This window comes from Heteronotia binoei, chromosome 15 (genome assembly GCF_032191835.1).
Source record: "Heteronotia binoei isolate CCM8104 ecotype False Entrance Well chromosome 15, APGP_CSIRO_Hbin_v1, whole genome shotgun sequence".
NCBI lineage: Eukaryota > Metazoa > Chordata > Lepidosauria > Squamata > Gekkonidae > Heteronotia > Heteronotia binoei.
Genome location: NC_083237.1, coordinates 65357541 through 65374620, shown reverse-complemented (window position 1 = coordinate 65374620; position 17080 = coordinate 65357541). Strand labels below are relative to the sequence as shown.

Genomic DNA, 17080 nt, shown 5'->3' with positions numbered 1-17080 from the left:
GCTCAACATTAAGAAGAACTTCCTGACCGTTAGAGCGATTCCTCAGTGGAAGAGGCTTCCTCGGGAGGTGGTGGGCTCTCCTTCCTTGGAGGTTTTTAAACAGAGGCTAGATGGCCATCTGACAGCAATGAAGATCCTGTGAATTTAGGGGGAGGGATTTGTGAGTTTAGAGTGGTTCCTCAGTGGAACAGGCTTCCTTGGGAGGTGGTGGGCTCTGCTTCCTTGGAGGTTTTTAAACAGAGGCTAGATGGCCATCTGACAGCAATGAAGATCCTGTGAATTTAGGGGGAGGTCTTTGTGAGTTTAGAGTGGTTCCTCAGTGGAACAGGCTTCCTTGGGAGGTGGTGGGCTCTCCTTCCTTGGAGGTTTTTAAACAGAGGCTAGATGGCCATCTGACAGCAATGAAGATCCTGTGAATTTAGGGGGAGGTCTTTGTGAGTTTAGAGTGGTTCCTCAGTGGAACAGGCTTCCTTGGGAGGTGATGGGCTCTCCTTCCTTGGAGGTTTTGAAACAGAGGCTAGAATGCCATCTGACAGCAATGAGGATCCTGTGAATTTAGGGGGAGGTCTTTGTGAGTTTAGAGTGGTTCCTCAGTGGAACAGGCTTCCTTGGGAGGTGGTGGGCTCTCCTTCCTTGGAGGTTTTTAAACAGAGGCTAGATGGCCATCTGACAGCAATGAGGATCCTGTGAATTTAGGAGGAGGTATTTGTGAGTTTAGAGTGGTTCCTCAGTGGAATTGGCTTCCTCCTCGGGAGGTGGTGGACTCTCCTTCCTTGGAGGTTTTTAAACACAGGCTAGATGGCCATCTGACAACAATGCAGATCCTGTGAATTTAGGGGGAGGTATTTGTGATGGCTGGACGGCCTTACTGATGTAACTAACATGAATTTGAGCAGACTTCGGAGGATGGTGGAAGACAGGAGGGCCTGGCGTGATTTGGTCCACGGGGTCACAAAGAGTTGGACTCGACTGTGCGACTGAACAACAAATTTGTAAAGCTCCTGCATTGTGTAGGGGGTTGGACTAAATGACCCTGGGGGTCCCTTCCAACTCTGTGATTCTCTGACCCCACCCAACAATAACCAAAAAGAGGAGCCTCCAAAGGTGCCATTGAGAGTAGTTATCTCTGCACATGAAGCTGCCTTACACTGAATCAGCCTCTCAGTCCACCAAGGCCAGTATTGTCTCCTACTCATAGTCGGGGGCTCACTGGGGTCTCAGGCCGAAGTTTTCCACATCACCTTCTACCCAGTCCTTTTAGCTGGAGATGCTGCCAGGGGTTGAACACGGTGCCCAGCAGAGGCTCTGCCACTGGACCACAGCTCCTCTTCCAGCTTCCTTGTCTGACACATTTTATGTGTTCCAGACGCTTCGGGTGGGGTATGTTTCTTAAGCACATTTTGGCTCCTACAGGAGGGCTTGTAAAAGATTATTCTTCTGTACAAGTAAAAAAAACCCCCTACTTTTTGAAGAAGGCTGGATTAGGGCCTCAGAACAGGGCAGGAGCAATTGCTGCTGCTGTCTGTGCCATGGCAGGCCCTTGGTCAGTTGTCAGCATCTAGGTAGGGCCTGGAGATCCCCTGGAATTACAACTATTCTCCAGGCAACAGAGAAAATGGCTGCTTTGGAGGGTTGACTCTATGTCTTTATACATCAGTGAGGTTCCTCTTCTCCCCAAACTATACCCTCCATGGGGTTCACCCAAAATCTCCAGGAATTTCTCAACTTGGCATTGGCAACCTTATTCCATGACTCAGTTCGGAGGTGATGGGCTCTGCTGTGGCACTGCCAGGGGTCATTTGGCGTAGCTTTCTACTGACCCCACAGGGCTCTGCCTTGCCAGTTTAGTTCCTTTGGAGTTTCACCTCCTTTGTCAGTCAGAAAATTTGTACTGCTCCCCTTTTCTCTTGGGAAAAGCTGCTTTGGAGGCCCAGCAGATTCCTGTTGGTTTACTAAGAGAACTACCCCTGAAAAGTTGCGGGGTTTCCACCTCCCCAATTCAGTTTTAAACCTGCCTTTGTTGCTTTTGGAAATGGGCCCCTGGTGGAACCAAGTGTCCAAGAATAGGCTGTATTAAAGGCGCTGCTTCTGACAGTCCAAAGTAACAGGTGGATGTGATCCTCTCCAGAAGCACTCAGGCACCTTCTCTGCATGTTCTGTATTACTTTTTAAAATAATTAATTACCTTGCTCAGTTACTTGAAGATATATGAGCAGGGCTTTTTTTTGGTAGAAAAAGGCCCATAGGAACTAATTTGCATATTAGGCCACACCCCTGATGTCGCCATGGTTTTGCACATGGCTTTTGTGTTGAAAAGGCCCATAGGAACTAATTTGCATATTAGGTCACACTGCCTGGCGCCAAGCCAGCTGGAACTGCGTTCCTGTGCATTCCTACTCAAAAAAGCCCTGGGTATGAGGGGAAATGTGCAGACTGCATGATATCCAATGGCTTCTTAAAAGAATCCCAATCCCCATTTTCCTGCATTCTGTCTAATAAGCTCAGGGGTACTAGGATACCCAAACATGCATGGGACAGGATTTGCAGTTACAGTTATAACATTTTATTTTATGAATATTTAGTATGGATTGGTCTACCCTCTTGTGTAGGTTCCGGCTCCTCTCTCCCGCCTTCCCATGTTTCTGCCTCGTAACAAGTTGCGCGAATGCAGATGCAGGAGTAATTTTTGCTCGACTGGATGCAGCCTTTGGAATTGGATAGCACCGAATTGCCTGTCCGAGACCTCGTGGAGGCTTTCAGGCCCACTGGGGATGGTCTCCACTGGAACACCCTGACCCTGAATCCTGCTGCCAGCCTGGTCCCTCGCATCCCTTCTCCTCCCAATTCACACTGCTTTGAGTTCTTGGAATGCTCTGGCCGAACTCCCTTTAATGTGTTCCAGGCTTTCTCCACTCCCCTTTTGTTGGTTATATTTTTTTGTCAAGCATAGAATCCGGGGGGGTTTAGTATGGCTTGGTTTGATCCAAGTCTCAGATCTTTACAGCCTTGTCCCATCACTTCAGCACTGCATGACCCCCCCCCCCCACCTCCCACAGCCTGAAGTTTAATGGTTTGGTCACATGTAGCTCTCCCCCCCCCCGCCCCGCCTTTCCTTTCTTTTCAAAATATTTTGTATCTTTGCCATGCATGTCCCAGACTCTCTGCAGCCATCTTACAATTATTCATTCTGAGAAGCGGGGAGCAGGGGGCGATCTCTCTCTGTCTTCCTAATCTGCAGCCTTCAGCATTTCCAAGAGACCTTGAAATGCTTTGTGGAGCTTTCTGAGAAAGCAAGTTTTGTGAAGTGGTATTCCCTCTGTGGGAACTCTGAGGCTACAAGGCCATGATATGATATTTCTCTTGTTGTCTCTGTTGGACTGTTTTTATACTGTTCTTAAGTGAAATGAACCCTGTTTTGTCCCAATGTTGCCTTTTGGTGACCTTTGTGAGGTGCTTTGTAAAAATATTAGAACAAAGCAGAAGTCAAGTAGCACCTTTAAGACCAACAAACTTTTATTCAGAATGTAAACTTTCCGGTGCATGCACACTTTCTCAGACAAGGAATGAATGAGGTAAAGTAAGCAGAGCTACATATAGCTGGTGGGGTTTAGAATGTAGCTCTGCTTACTGTATCTCATTCCTTGTCTGAAGAAGTGTGCATGCACATGAAAACTTACATTCTGAATAAAAGTTTGTTGGTCTTAAAGGTGATACTTGACTTCTGCTTTGTTCTACTGCTTCAGACCAACACGGCTGCCCACCTGGATTTATAAAAAATATGTTCAGTGCGCATGTACTTTTGCTGTAAAATTCTTCTCTTTTTGCACAAACACACAACCCAAATCTGGTCTCTGGAAGATCACAGAGGGAAGAGGGATGCATTTTGGAGAGCCAGTTTGGCGTAGTGGTGAAGTGTGCGGACTCTTATCTGGGAGAACCGGGTTTGATTCCCCACTCCTCCACTTGCACCTGCTCCCCACTCATTGGCCACCCATCCACACCCCCGACTTTCTCAACACCGGATAAAGTCTGGTGTTTTTTACTTAAGCCGGTCTCACTGCACAATTCTGATGGCTGATGTCTCTGCAGTGCACTTAAGTCCTTTAGGAGGTCTGACGTTTGGTCTCTGGCTACCATTCCCCCCCCTCCTGTTAGCAATGTGCACATATCCTTATATTCGCTCAATGGCAAGTAAGTAGTTATGTACATGCGTAAAGCAGCCTTTTTAAACAAAACGAGAAAACCAAAGCTGCCCGCCCACTCTCTACGTGCAGCAGCAGTCTGATCACTCAACCACAGGGTAAGGCAGGATTAGGGTGGTGTGTGTGTGACTGCATTTCTCCAGAACAAATAGTTCCAGAGAAGTTAGAGCCACGGCCAAGCCTGTAGTCTGACTGCACCCCGAGTTATATCAGATTTACAAATAAGCAACTAATGGTTGTTGTCAGTTATTCTATTTTGTCAGAAACACTGGAAAGCAGAAGGAAGCTCTCTTCTCACTGAGCGGAACTTGTTGGCAGGCCTTTCCTTGTATTTCCACACAAAGTTCTTCTGCAAGCAGGAGAAAACTATAAATCCCCTGGGAGTTGGTTGAGTTGGATCTGAGCGCAGAGGAGACTGGGAAATTATTAATTACAGCGCTAATCACATTAACAACGAGCAAGGGAAGCAGGAGCTTGTAATTTCTTTTTTGTTTGTTTTCATGTTTTGTTTTTTGCCTGCAGGGCTCGGTCAGTATGATTGACACTAAACAGAGAGAGAGAAAGCTCCATGAAGCTGCCTAAAATTGACCAGAAATTAGGCTTCCCAATCCCCAGGTCCCAGCGGGGGATTCCCTGGTTTTACAGGCTTCCCCCCTCCCCCAGCCAGCTGGCCAGCGGGGGAAGCTCCACCCCCACAGCTATTATGCACCTCCAGGAACGATTCCCATAGGGAATGATGGGGAATTGACCCACGGGTGTCAGGGGCTCTGGAGGGGCTGTTTTTTGAGGTAGATGTGCCAAATTTTCTGTATAGCATCTAGTGCCTCTCCCCAAAATACCTCCCAAGTTTCAAAAGGATTGGACTAGGGGGTCCAATTCTATGAGCCCCAAAAGAAGGTGCCCCTATCCTTCATTATTTTCTATGGAAGGAAGGCATTCTAAAAGGTGTGCTGTCCCTTTAAATGTGATGGCCAGAATTCCCTTTGGAGTTCAATTATGCTTGTCACACCCTTGCTTCTGGCTCCGCCCCCAATGTCTCCTGGCTCCACCCCCAAAGTCTCCTGGCTCCACCCCCAAAGTCCCCAGATATTTCTTGAATTGGACTTGGCAACCCTACCAGAAATAAAGGCAAGACCAAAGATTGCTCTTTGACATTGATCTGAAATTCACAAAGCAAATGGCACTGGGGTGTGCTTTTTGAAAGGGAATAGATTTAATAGAGTGGTGCCCCCTTCACGCTTGAGGCAAGAATTAGCGGGGGGGGGGCAGTTTTCTCCCGATTCTTTCCATTTTTGCACGATACCTAGGGAAAGAGCTGCTCCAGCATGCCATGTGCTGGGCAGGGCGGGGAGAACACACAGGCTTCCTCTGCTGACTTTCTTGTCACACGTCCTAGAAGGGCCGAGAACAAACCTCTCAGTTGTGCTTTCCCTGGGGGAATGGGCATTGCAGAACTCTTCTGGGCGTGTGCCCCCATACCAAATGCTGCATGGAACAGCAGTCCTGAGAGATCCCACTGTGCTGCAGAACTTGACTTCTGGTGGCCGGAAGGTGCCGCCTGCCTTCTTGCTCACTGTCAGTCAGCTTCCTGGTCTGTTTCTCCAGTTCATTCAGGTGGGTCACCGCGCACTGGTTGGAAGAAGAAGAAGAAGATATTGGATTTATATCCCACCCTCCACTCCGAAGAGTCTCAGAGCGGCTCACAATCTCCTTTCCCTTCCTCCCCCACAACAGACACCCTGTGAGGTGGGTGGGGCTGGAGAGGGCTCTCACAGCAGCTGCCCTTTCAAGGACAACCTCTGCCAGAGCTATGGCTGACCCAAGGCCATGCCAGCAGGTGCAAGTGGAGGAGTGGGGAATCAAACCCGGTTCTCCCAGATAAGAGTCCGCACACTTAACCACTACACCAAACTGGCTCTCTATTAGAGCTATGGCTGACCCAAGGCCATGCTAGCAGGTGCAAGTGGAGGAGTGGGGAATCAAACCCGGTTCTCCCAGATAAGAGTCCGCACACTTAACCACTACACCAAACTTGCAGCAGAACAAAGGAGAAGTCCAGTCCGGTGCCAACTTGAAGACCAACAAAGGTTTATTCAAAGACTTTCAAAGTCACCGTTCTTTCCAGTGTCTGGAGCAAGGGTCTCCTTGTGTCTCTCCACCTTATGGATGCAGAAAGAAGAAGGAGGAAACCCAGAAGGCCCCTTAAAGGGGAACCAAAGCGCCACACTTCAGTTTGGAGGCCCATGCAGTCTCTGGTTATCAAGGCAGAGTAGGGAGCCGGAGGGAAGAGAATGTGCAGTGGATTGCACTTACATTTAGGATATCCTCCCCCTCCACCCCACTCACCCGGTGCATTTTTCTGAGGATTAAAGGCATAAGATGGGGACAGGGGCATGGTGGGAGCGGCAGTCCTGTAAGCGGGCTATGCCTGGATGCCATCTGCAATGATTCCAATAGCTGAATTCAGACTGGCCGTGGCCTTTGTGGACCTGAGGAGCAAGTCCCCTAAATCCCAGTTGGTTCTGGCCAGCACTTGGTTTCCAGGTGCAAGACATGAAAACATGTCTCTTTTTTCAAGGGTTAGAAGCCTGGCCCATAAAGCAGCCTGAGGAAGGGGGCCTGCACATGAAAGCTCATCCCTTGAATAAACTCGTGTTGGGTCTTTTTTGAACCTTGCACCCTTTCCTTTGCAGGAAGAATTCATACTCCTGAAGCATCTCCTTTATATTTGCTCCAGCAGGGCAAATAGTAGCCACACAGGGCCATTCTGGGGATTAGGAGATGGGGTTACCAAGTCTGACTCAGGAAATATCTAGGGCCAGGAGCAAGGGTGTGACCGGCATAACTGAACTCCAAAAGGAGTTCTGGCAACCACATTTAAAGGGACAGCACACCTTTTAAATGCCTCCCCTTCATTGGAAATAACGGAGGATGGAGGTACCTTCTTGATGATGATGATGATGATGATGATGATATTGGATTTATATCCCGCCCTCCACTCCGAAGAGTCTCAGAGCGGCTCACAATCTCCTTTACCTTCCTCCCCCACAACAGACACCCTGTGAGGTGGGTGGGGCTGGAGAGGGCTCTCACAGCAGCTTTCAAGGACAACCTCTGCCAGAGCTATGGCTGACCCAAGACCATGCCAGCAGCTGCAAGTGAAGGAGTGGGGAATCAAACCCAGTTCTCCCAGATAAGAGTCCGCACACTTAACCACTACACCAAACTGGCTCTCCGGGGCTCATAGAACTGGACCTCCTGATCAATGTTTTTGAAATGTGGGAGCGTTGGTTTTTTATTTTTTTTTAAGAGAGGCACCGGATGCTGTGCTGAAAATTTCCCTCTTCACCCCCCCACCCCCACCCCCAGGACCTTGCAGGGTATGAATGCCCCTTCCCTTGCAAGTGGGAGAGCCAGGAACAGCTGGCCACTCCACCTTCATCTGCCAAGCTGTGGAAGAAACAGCTCTGGCGGTGCTTATTGTCTTGCAAGATCTGAGGGCTCCATGAATTGTGATACAGGAACAAAACATGTGGCTCTTTCATACTTATTGTGTGGCTCTCTAAGCCCCCACTGCCTCATCAGCCAGCATGAAGAAGGCATTTCTCTATTTAAATAACTTCTCCAAGCAAAGTCAGTCAGTGGCTTGGAGAATGCATTTAATGTTAAAGCTGCTTTCCACCTCTCCCTCCCTCCTCCCTCCCCTCCATCTACCTTCCTTCCTTCCTTCCTTCCTTCCTTCCTTCCTTCCTTCCTTCCTTCCTTCCTTCCTTCCTTCCTTCCTTCCTTCCTTCCTTCCTTCCTCTGATGTTCATGTCTTGTGACTCTCAGACATCTGATGTTTATTCTCTAATCTATGTGGCTCTTACATTAAGCAAGTTTGGCCACCCCTGGCATAGGGTACTGGGATTGCTTCCTCTAGCCGCCCTGGCATCAGCCCAGCCAAGGGTATCATGTCACTAGAGAAGAAAGGCACAGCACAAGGGGAAGGCACAATCGGCAAAGTTGCTGGTGCAAGTTCCACATGTGGCTAGGATCTAGGGATGCCAGCCTCCAGGCGGGTGTCAAGAACTGGTTCTTGCCAGTCTTATATGCATCATCATTATGCCCATTTTTTTGCTTTTGCGCTGTTTTGCACTGTTATGTCTTTGAATCAATGTTATAAATTTCTCTCTGCCCTGGCTAGAAAAAGGCCTCTTCAAGGCCAAGAGACATTCCTCAGCACATCTGCGAAGGTCATCTGTTATCTGTTTAACCAGAGACTTTAACTTTTGATTCTTTGGAAAACAGGTTTGAACTGGGGGCAGGGGTGGGGGAAGAGTACCTTTCTGGGAATAATTCTTGAATTATATCCATGCCTAAATACTTCATGCTTTTTCTTTCACACCTAATTGCTTATGTGGTTAACACCCATAGTAAGATTAACTGTTGTTGGCTGCACTGAGCCTGTTAGGGGAGGGTGGGATATAAATGCAATAAATAAAATAAAATAAATAAGATATAAATGCAATGCTTGGCCTTGAGTAGTCAGTTCTAACAAAGGACGTCTTGACTGTGAACCTGATACTCATTCAATAAAAGTCTTATTTGACTTATATCAAAGAGGCAGAGTTAATGAGAGCTGTGCAGCATTTGAGAGTGGGACGGGATCCCCCAGAATTACAACTGATCTCCAGACTACAGAGATCAGTTCTCCTGGAAGAAATGGATGCTGTGAAGGGTGGAGTCTATGACAATGTAAATCACTGAGGTTTCTGTCCTCACCAGTCTCTACCCCCCAAATCTTAAGGAGTTTCCCTACATGGATCTGGCCACCCAATCCCCCCCCCCCACCTTGATCCCGCACTGGTAGCCAAAGAAGATCTGGCAATCTTTCAAGGAAGTTTCAAAAGAGTCTAACAATTACAGGAGAAGAGAGCAGGCCATCTTCGGAATGCTGACACAGCACAGTGAGCTTAGCCATAAAATGACTGCCGCATTTTGGATCTCCATTTCGGAGAAAAATGAAATTGAAAAAATTAAAAAATAATCTAGTGACCATTCCAAACTTTTAGAAGGGTTTAGAACTACACTGTAGATAGGTTAAGGGAGTACAAAGCTAGGAAAAAACACCCACATACTCCAGCAGCAGCCACCATCCTCAGTCCACCATGGCTTTGACAAGTTTAAGGGGTTTTTAAAAAGCTGGCAACTGGATATTGGTTCCGTGAATTCCCAGTTTTCTTCTAAAAGTCTGAAGCCCCTTTCATTTCAGCATTATCCTTTCCCCTTGCACCTCTGCAATGAAAGGGGATAGAGCCTTTTTCTTAGAAGAAAGTTGGGAATTCATCTGCTCTAAAACCTTTTCAATCCGGCTTCAGGCTGAGCTATGAGACAAGGACCATCTTCGCACACAGCTAACCTTGCAGTCACAATCCTGTTCCCTCCGCAGCGTCCGGTCAGATTTCGCACCATCTGCGCCGGAGTTACAGGAAGTGCCACGGCTTTTGCGTAGCAAACGTAAACCGCTAAAACCCAGTTTACGTTTGCTACGCAGAAGCTGCGGCACTTCCTGTAACTCCGGCGCAGATGGTGGGAAATCCGACCGGACGCTGCGGAGGGAACAGGATTGTGACTGCGAGGTAAGCTGTGTGCGAAAACGGTAAAAGACTGCTCTGCTAGCTTTAGTTGATGACCTTTGTCTGGATGTAAACAAAGGCCATACCTCCTTGTTTCTCTTGTTGGACTTATCTGCAGGCTTTGATACACTAGATCGGGGTGGCATTGTATCCCTCCCCTTCTCAACCCCCCCCCTCAAAGCTCCACCCCCAAATATCCAGGAATTTCCCAACCCAGAGCTGGCAATTCTCCCCTCTCCCCCTCCCTCTGCCCCCGGAATCTGGGGCCACCTTTTGCTCTTAGCTCTGCCTCCAGGGGAGCCCTGCCTTGGCTTCCTCATCCCGCCTTTCCTCAGGGACAGGCAGTTTCATAAATCCAAAGTTGGCAGCTTTTGCCTGAACGGCATTAAGGAGGTTAATTCGGAATCTGACTACATTGCCTCAAGGCAATTCAAAAGCTAAGGAATTGGAGATTGGCTGTGAGGCTTTTGCAAAATTCTTTGCGGATAAGGTCCAATCGCTCCGCCAGGACTGCCCCGCCAATTTTGAGGCAGTAAGTGGACTCGAAACCCAATGCGTGTCTTCTGAGTTAACTCTGGATTGCTTCGACCCGCTCAGCTTGGAGGAAGTCGACAGAATTCTTGGCACTGCACGATCCACAACTTGTGATCTGGACCCATGCCCCTCCTGGCTAATTAAGGCCTGCCAGGAGGAATTAAGATATCCTATACGGGATATTATAAATCGATCCCTTTCAGAAGGCGTTTTTCCAACACCCCTGAAAGAGGCATTGGTCCGCCCTCTCCTGAAAAAACCGTCATCAGACCCGGCCGAATTGGCACACTACCGGCCGGTCTCAAACTTGCCCTTTTTGGGCAAAATTATCGAGAGGGCTGTGGCGGTGCAGTTACAGGAATTTCTGGAGGACGCTTCCGTCCTAGACCCATGCCAGTCCGGCTTCCGCCCGGGCCATGGGACGGAAACAGTCCTGGTCGCCCTCATGGATGACCTCCGACGACAACTGGATCGAGGCGGCTCGGCGGTATTGCTGTTGCTAGACCTATCGGCTGCGTTCGATATGGTCGACCATCAGCTGCTGACCCGCCGCCTCGCCGACGCAGGAATTCGGGGGCTAGCCTTACAGTGGCTCTCCTCCTTTCTTGATGGTCGGGGACAAAGGGTGGCAATTGGGGGGGAGCTGTCTCAGAGATACCCACTTCATTGTGGTGTGCCTCAGGGGGCAGTTCTCTCCCCGATGTTGTTTAACATCTTTATGCGCCCCCTTGCCCAGATTGCACGGAGGTATGGGCTGGGTTGTCATCAATACGCAGATGACACCCAGCTCTATCTATTGATGGACGGCCGGGCTGGCGATGTCCCTACAAATTTGGACCGGGCATTACAAGCCGTGGCTGACTGGCTCAGGCTGAGCGGGCTGAAGTTGAATCCGGCGAAGACTGAGGTCCTTTGCGTGGGCCGCGGCGGACCGGGAGGGGAGATCACTTTACCGGCCTTTGACGGTGCGCCACTGGTACCAGTGCGCAAAGTCAAGAGCCTGGGAGTGCTACTGGAATCCTCTTTATCAATGGAGGCCCAGGTAGCCGCCACTGCTAGATCCGCCTTCTTTCACCTTAAGAGGGCGAGGCAGTTGGCTCCCTTCTTGGAGCGCACCGACCTAGCAACTGTGATCCACGCAACGGTCACTTCGAGATTGGACTACTGCAATGCCCTCTACATGGGGCTGCCCCTATACCGAACACGGAGACTTCAGGTAGTCCAGAACGCGGCGGCCAGGCTACTGGAGGGACTACCACGGTGGGAACCTGCGCGGCCTGGGCTGCGGGATCTGCATTGGCTGCCGGTTGTCTACCGTGTTCGCTATAAGGTGCTGGTCATCACCTTTAAAGCCCTATATGGCCGAGGACCTGCCTACCTAAAGGACCGCCTCTCCCCATATGTGCCCCAGAGAGCGCTGAGATCCGGTTCTCAGAACTTACTAACAATCCCTGGGCCAAGAGAAGCTAGGTTGAAGGCTACCAGGGAGCAGGCCTTCTCAGTGATAGCCCCTCGTTGGTGGAACGACCTTCCTGAGATGGTGCGAGCCCTGCGGGACCTGAACCAGTTCCGCAGGGCTTGCAAAACATTTCTTTTCCAGCTGGCTTTTGAGATAGAACTTGATTAATCCAACGAATGGACATCTAGCCATCTTGCGTACACTATGATACAGTATTTTAGCACCATTTTATATATTTTAACTATTTTAAATAATTTATTTGTGACTGATATATTTAAAACTGTTTATCTTGTTTTATGTGAATCATGGGATCCCCATGTCTGTTAGCCGCCCTGAGCCCGCCTGGCGGGGAGGGCGGGATATAAAAATAAAATAAAAATAAAATATTATTACTCAGATGTTGCCAGGAGATTTCACTGGGTGGGGTGGGGAGTAGGGTTGCCAAGTCCAATTCAAGAAATATCTGGGGACTTTGGGGGTGGAGCCAGGAGACATTAGGGGTGGAGCCAAGATCAAGGCTGCAACAAGCATCATTGAACTCCAAAGGGAGTTCTGCCCATCACATTTAAAGGGACGGCACACCTTTTCAATGCCTTCCTTCCATAGGAAATAATGAAGGATAGGGGCATTTTCTTTTGGGGCTCATAGAAATGGACCCCCTGGTTCAATCTTTTCGAAACTTGGGGGGTATTTTGGGGAAAGGCACTAGATGCTATACTGAAAATTTGGTGCCTCTACCCCAAAAGACAGCCCCCCCCAGAGCCCCAGATACCCGCGGATCAATTCTCCATGATTTTCTATGGGAATAAATCCCCATAGGGAATAACAGAGTTCCCAGCAGACATTTCCCTCCCCTCCCCCCGCTTTCTGACTACCCTGAAGCGGGGGGAGGGCCTCCAAACCGGGGGATCCCCTGCCCCCACCTGGGGATTGGCAACCCTAGTGGGGAGTCAGGTTTTTTTAATTATTATTTGGAAAGGAGTGTGTGATTCATTGACCAAGATACACACTTTTAATCTATTATCTAGCAGCAACGCTCGGCAAACACACACACAGCTCGCCTCCTTGCAATGAAACCAAAATAACGCTGGACAACGATGCCTGCTTCAGTCCTGTAGCCTTTCGTGAAGGCAAGTGTCAGGATTGGGACCGTAGCCACCTTTTTCGCAGTAAGGACATATCAGGTTACAACAAAGAGTGTTTTGTGATGGGCAGGAAGGGGGGGGGAGGGAAAGATGTGGGGAGGCAGCCAGTGTGTGACTCCTGGCCCTCTCTGTCCCGCCCTCCTTCACTGCTAGCCTGCAGCTGCCTTTGATTCCTTGTTCCTGAGCACTTGATATATGAAGTGTTTTTGAACGGGATGTTTGGAAATTCCCACAAAGACTTCTGTGTCCAGGCCACGTTAGGCCTTCTCCTCCTCCTTTCCCCTTCCCACTTCTCATTCACACCCCTCTGGTTTTTCACTGGCCAGCCTTTACCAAAAAAAAGAAAGAAAGAAAAAGGCTCCGACTGGGAATTCTGCGGAGAGAGAAGAGAAAGGATACCTCAAGACAGGCAAAGACCCTCCAGATACAGGACATACTTGCAGAGGAGAACCTCTTCCTGGATGGCTGTTGCCACTTAGGAAACGTGGTGCCTTGAAACTCAACAAGGAATATGAAGCTGACTTCTACTGAATCAGACCCTGGGTCCATCAAAGTCAGTCTTGTCTACTCAGACTGGCAGCGGCTCTCCAGGGTCTCAAGCAGAGGTTTTTCACGCCTACTTGCCTGGGCCCTTTTTAGTTGGAGATGCCGGGGATTGAACCTGGGACCTCCTGCTTACCAAGCAGATGCTCTGCCACTGAGCCACCGTCCCTCCCTCTAAATGTAAAACAAGGTACCAGAGATATGAACTTTACATATGAACATCTGAAGCTGCCTTCTACTGAATCAGACTCTTGGTCCATCAAAGTCAGTATTGTTTATTCAGACTGGTAGCAGCTCTCCAGGGTCTCAAGGTGAGGTTTTCACACCTATTTGCCTGGACCCTTTTTTTGGAGATGCCAGGGATTGAACCTGGGACCTTCTGCTTACAAAGCAGATGCTCTACCACTGAGCCACAGCCCCATCCATGGCTCTCCAGGGTCTCAAGGTGAGGTTTTTCACACCTATTTGCCTGGACCCTTTTTTGGAGATGTCGGGGACTGAACCTGGGACCTCCTGCTTAGCAAGCAGATGCTCTACCACTGAGCCACCATCCCTCCCCTGCTCTCCAGGGTCTCAAGCGGAGGTTTTCACACCTATTTGCCTGGACCCTTTTTTGGAGATGCCGGGGATTGAACCTGGGACCTCCTGCTTACCAAGCAGATGCTCTACCACTGAGCCATCGCCCCTCCCCTAATGTTGCTCTTAAAATGCCCTGTGCCTCCCATGCTGGTGTGAAGTGGGAATAAAAAGGCCAGAGTATCCCTGAGCATGCACAGAGTGATCCAGGCTTCCATTTGAGGAAGAGCTTAGCCTAAGTCTGCCAGGTCCAATTCAGGAAATATTTGGGGACTCTGTGGGTGGAGCCAGGAGCAAGGTTGTGACAAGCACTCCAAAGGGAGTTCTGGCCATCACTTCCTAATAAGTGCCTTTCTCCCATTGGAAATAATGGAGGATGGGGCACCTTCTTTGGGGGCCCATAAAACTGGACCCCCCGGTCCAATATTTTTGAAACTTGGCATTTTTTTAGGAGAGGCACTAAGCCCCAGAGAGGACTACGATCAAGCTCCTTAAATCTGCTAAAGATCCCCGGGCTAAAGGAGGCCCGTCTACTACGAGGGCAAGAGCCTTCTCTGTGGCTGTGCCTGCGCTCTGGAATGCCCTCCCTGAAGAGACCAGGGCCCTGCGTGGTTTGCCACAATTCCGCAGGGCCTGCAAGACATACCTGCTCAGGCAGACTTTTAACAACTAACTGGAGGTGCTCTTCACGTCTACGGGGGCGCGTAACAGCCACCATCCCACAGCATTAACAGAAATGATTTTGAACAAGACAGAACGCCATCTGGAATTGTATTCGAAATCGTTATTTGAAATCGTTTTAATAATGTTTTATTTTAATCATTTAAATCTGTTATCAAATTGTTGACTGTTGTTAGCTGCCCTGAGCCCGATAGGGGAGGGCGGGATATAAATATAATAAAATAAATCATAGTTTTCATTGTCTAGGGTAGCTGATGCCCTTGGAGGAAATATGTCCTGGCCTTTTAAACGGGCTAAATAGGAAGCTGCTCGACTGATGATGTCTCCTACCTCCCTGCCATGAGTGTATAACGGAGTGGGTTCTTAGGCATTGAAGAGGCGAGGTAGTTGTGATAACAAGCTCTTTATTGAATACAGCATGGTGGATGGCTGCATTACTGAACTGGTCCACTGGGCCAACTATATACAACACTGGGTTCCCGCGCTATCATGTTATTGGGGCCTATGACTGGAGCAGGGCAGCAGGGATTTGGATATGAACATATGAACATATGAAGCTGCCTGACACTGAATCAGACCCTTGGTGCATCAAAGTCAGTATTGTCTTCTCAGACTGGCAGCGGCTCTCCAGGGTCTCCAGCTGAGGTTTTTCACACTTCTTTGCCTGGACCCTTTTTTGGAGATGCCAGGGATTGAACCTGGGACCTTCTGCTTCCCAAGCAGATGCTCTACCACGGAGCCACCGTCCCTCCCTCTTGCCCATTGTTCCTAAGTCCCCAAGCTCAGTCCATCAGGCGCCATTGAGCCAGGCAGGAACACCATTTGGTACACGCAGATTCATATACATAACAAGCTGCTTCAGCTTTGCCCGTTTTCGTGCCCTGAGAGAGCCCTGCACAGAGAAATGCCTTTTTTGTCCCATCTGCCTTCTGTCCTTCCTCTACAGACATTGTAGTAGTATATGACAGTTCCCTGCTCTTCCATTTTATTCTCCCATTAACCCCCCAGAGGTATGTGAGGGTGTGTCCCTGGCCCAAGGTCACCCAGCTGGTGTTCTGGTTGGGTGGGGATTTGAATCTAGTATCTCCTTCTAACTAGAACACCTCCCCTCTACATAGGGTTGCCAAGTCGAATTCAAGAAATATCTGGGGACTTTGGGGGTGGAGCCAGGAGACTTTGGGGGTGGAGCCAGGAGACATTAAGGGTGGAGCCAAGATCAAGGCTGTGACAAGCATCATTGAACTCCAAAGGGAGTTCTGGCCATCACATTTAAAGGGACGGCACACCTTTTCAATTCCTTCCTTCCATAGGAAATAATGAAGGATAGGGGCACCTTCTTTTGGGGCTCATAGAATTGGACCCCCCAGTCCAATCTTTTTGAAACTTGGGGGGTATTTTGGGGAGAGGCACTAAATGCTATACTGAAAATGTGGTGCCTCTACCCCAAAAAACAGCCCCTCCAGAGCCCCGGATACCCGCAGATCAATTCTCCATGATTTTCTATGGGGAAAAAATCTCTATAGGGAATAATGGGGTTCCCAGCAGACCTTTCCCTCCCCACCCCCGCTTTTTGATGACCCTAAAGCGGGGGGAGGGCCTCCAAACCGGGGGATCCCCTGCCCCCACCTGGGGATTGGCAACCCTACCTCTACAGAGCCAACTCTGGGAGTGTTTCAGGGCCATGTTGTGTGTTGTTACTATTGATCGGGGTGGGGGGAGCTTAGGAATATTGTCTGTGGCAATCTGTTGAGTGTGCCTCTCTAGAAGGCCAGGCTAAAAGTTTCCTGAATAAAAAATTCGGAGAAAGGTCTTGAGTGCCAATTCTACGACGCCCGACAGAAGAAAGTGTATGTGTATTTAGCCTATCTGAAGAAAGGTGTTTTCTTGCAGGTGTGAAGGGGACAGAAGGGAGTGTTCAGGTCTCTTACAGGCTGATCAAAAGGGGAACACAAAGGCGAGAACAGCCCAACACAGTGCTTCCATTACAGGGAAGTGATTTATGTCAAATATTTTAAGATGAACTCATTAAAAATTGTGGGATCAAGGGAAAAATGTTTCTGAAGTCTAAAGTTCAGGAGTGTTTATCCTCTCTGGCGTTTTATCTCTTTTGCCCTTAAATATACTAAGCTCTGCTTCTAAATTCTTTGAGGGGTCAAGTTTTGTAGGGCAAGGACTGGGTCATAGAATTAACCAGTAAGTGGGAGGAATGGAAGGATTTGCCCTGCAGAAGAGACTCCATCAGGGAGGGAGGCGTTGCCTGAACTTGCCTGCTTGGGGTCTAGAAGCAGAGCCTCTTCATGTCAAATGACCATTTCTCCACTG

At 49.1% G+C, this 17080-nt stretch overlaps 1 non-coding gene across 1 annotated transcript; it reads right to left on the bottom strand.

Moving 5' to 3' along the window:
• Window positions 1-13849: 13849 nt before the first annotated feature.
• TRNAT-UGU (transfer RNA threonine (anticodon UGU)) lies at window positions 13850-13921 on the bottom strand. The gene has a single exon. It is a non-coding gene; the product is annotated as a tRNA-Thr (tRNA).
• Window positions 13922-17080: the final 3159 nt, after the last annotated feature.